The sequence below is a fragment of the Acyrthosiphon pisum genome, chromosome A2, assembly GCF_005508785.2.
Source record: "Acyrthosiphon pisum isolate AL4f chromosome A2, pea_aphid_22Mar2018_4r6ur, whole genome shotgun sequence".
NCBI classification, from domain to species: domain Eukaryota; kingdom Metazoa; phylum Arthropoda; class Insecta; order Hemiptera; family Aphididae; genus Acyrthosiphon; species Acyrthosiphon pisum.
This window is the reverse complement of record NC_042495.1, coordinates 68,877,362-68,880,782: the sequence shown is the minus strand read 5'-3', so window position 1 is coordinate 68,880,782 and position 3,421 is coordinate 68,877,362.

Here is a 3,421-nt window from a genome sequence, read left to right as displayed (position 1 = left end):
TAATATTATGTATTAAGCCAAATTTCACGAATTTAATTCATGGATTAGAAAATTTTTTCCTATGTTAGAATCATTAAAATTATTCTTATTTGAATTTCAAAAAGAAGACTGATAGCCGATAGGAAATATTTTCTCACACGAATTTATTTTAAAAAAATATACTGAATACATCGTACATTTCTGTATCATATCGTATATTGTTTTTACCTAAGTAGGTATATAGGTATCTACTCATTCTGTGTCTAATGTAAAAATACAAATTGGATCTTATTAGTTTATAAATAGTAAATACTGCAAATTTAGAATTCTAACAAGACCTTAAAGACTATAAAATTATATAAAAATAAAGAAAAATCGTAAGAAAATAAAATAAATATGGAGTCCCACAAAATTCTGCACCGGGTCCCGAAATCCATTGGGCCGGCACTGACTCAAAGTCCAGTTTTTCCAATCATTAAATTTGTTTGTAATACTTGGTTGGTGTTTATAGTAATATAAAATGTATATAATATTAGATCCAATATTTATTATAATTGGAAGATTATTATCCTTAGTACCTACACAAAGTTAAATACTCGTTCAAATTTTATCTGATACATCAAAATGTTTAGAAAAATGATACACTCAATTATTTACGTTAAAAAGGGAGGCTCTAGTTTTTATCTCCACATGAAAATTCTCAAGTAATACAAAAAATCACAAGAATTAGAAAATATAGGTTTTGAGTATATTAAAAAATTCTAAAAATTAGATTTTTAAAAAGTGCATTATTGAAGTAAATAAAGTGGTGCACATGCTTTGCGAATCATTCTGTATATTATTATTTTAAGCCCGGAACTCATTGGCAATGAGACTGCGTCAATCTTATCCGTGTTTAAATATTGGTTTACAATCTCCGGTAGAAGTTATAATGTATCCGTTCCAACATTTTTTGCTTACAGGTTTGATAAGTATTTTTTGATTTTTGTTCGTTTGGTTTTCGCTTACCTTTTCTACGTTGAAGATTATCACCTCCTGTGAGACGGCCGTACCCTTCATTGGCGTCTTCGCGGTGGCGTTGTTGGCCATTCCTTTGACAGACGATGTCGTCTTGTTATTGTTGCCTGGAACGAATACCTTGATAGTTGCGATGGTGTTTACGGACCTAGGCCTTACCGTAGTTGTACTCTTCGTAGACGTAACCAAAATGGTCTTTGCATTGGTGACATTCGTGGACTTTTGGTCTTGGACCACAATATGAGATACAAGAAAATGTATTTTATTTGACGACCTTCTCGCACTGTGTTTGGCCGGACTCGAATGATTCCTTGCCATCGGATTCTGCCCGGAATTTTTAGCGTTTGCCGAAATAATAACGAAAAGGATAGCAACGATGGCTGAAACCACGTGATTAAACAGTATTTTCATCGTGTACTTAAAGTATTTATTACACGCGATAGTGAATAGTCTAGTAACGGACGGGACTTTTATATATTTTAATATACGTATCAAATAGAAAACTTTAATCTCTCTATTAAATTATCCGAAGACGCGCAATGAACGTGCAAGCTACAAGTGCTTCGAAATATGACTAGTTAAAGTCACCAGCTTGGTATGAGGTCTACTAATTTTAACCTTGCATTAAAAATTCAGGGAAAAGGTTTACAAATAAGTGACCATAGCGGATAAAGTGGTCATGTCTTATTATTGTGTCGTAAAGTAATAAACAGCTGGTAATATGAGTATATGACGTGGATTTATTCATTGCTATTATATTAATTATCAACTGATAAACCGCTAATGATAAAATCAATTGCCATTTTCGTTTAGTTTTTAATTTTTTGATGATGTTGATGTATAACACGTGTACCGAATAAATGATTATATTTTATAAACATAGTAATTAATATACCAAAATTATTATTTTTCAAAACCTATATAAATTTATATTTACAATAGAATTGTTTAAAGTTTAATTAATTTATGCCTTTATGGGATTATTATTTTTTTAAATAGTAAATTTAAAAGTATGAAAAGGGCAAAGTGGTTACTATGGTGACAATTCATCTATTGATCTTAAATGCTTATGTTACTATGAAATAAGGTTTTTAATACGATTTATTTATTTAATTTTAAAAGCTCATGAAGTTATTCATATTTTATAAAATTGTTTTGTTACTAAGGAAGTTCGAAGTCTGAATAATTTAAAAAATATTAATAAGATGCTTAAAGATTGAAGTGAAATTATATATTTATCTAAGAAAAATGTAGTAAAAATATATAAGTTAAACATGATAATACTATGAAGAAATAATGAATGATAATAATAGAAACATTAAACCGGCGGTCAAAGTGGACATTGACTGGTGGACATTGTATTTTTTTTTATAATAATAGCTTTTTATTTATTTGCTTAAAATAGTTTCTGATTACAAATATATATAAAATCCTAAAGTGTGACACTATATATTGAACATATGATGGCGATTTGCATTAAAACGTACTTCACCTCACTATTAAACGTGTATTTCAGTGAGGAAGTGTCCGACCATTTTCGCCATCCATTAAATGTACGCATCATAGAAATATACATATATTTAAAATTATTTAGGACAAAATAACACACGATTTGCATTCTATTATAATATTATGTTTATTGGTGCACGTTCATACAACAAAATATAAATTTTAGATTCTGAGTGAAACGATGAATGTATTGATTTTACAATGATGTGTTTTTTTTTTTTTTTTTTAATTTTTATTGTGTCTGTGTACACGATAAGTAGTCGAAATAATGCTTCGATTTTCAACTTCAGTATCTTGTTCGATTGGAAAGTGAATATCGTTGGTGCATTGGAGAGGTCAAATTCCCAGTAATTTGAGCCAAGAAAAACCAAAGAAAAATTAAGGAAAAACGGGAATTTTTACGCAAAATTGATTTTTCACAAAATTGAATTTGGTTTTTGGTGTAAATTTTAAAAAAATGACCGTAGATACATGAAATTTTGACTGAATGTTTATATTAGCATTTTCTATACACCATAACATTTTCAAAATATTTTGACTTATTTTGAGCTCTTTATACGGACATTGTCAGTTTTCATTTTTTTTTAGTTTTTTTTCTAAAAATATCAATAAAATTTTATTTGTTGATTAAAAAAGCTTGAAAATTTAATACAAGGCTCCTACTATATTGTTACAATGACATTTGAAAAATATTAAAAATCCTTAGTCACAGTTTTTTTTTATTAGCATTTAAAGTTCAAAAATTGACAAAATATGGAAAAATCACGAAAATTACCTAATTATTTTGAGTTTATAATTCGTAAAAATTTTTCTTTTTAGAACTAAGATTTTAAAATATAATACAAGATTCCTTATAGGTTAATCTACCCTTTATCAAAAAAAAATGTCTATAAGAAACTCAATAAAATTTTTATGA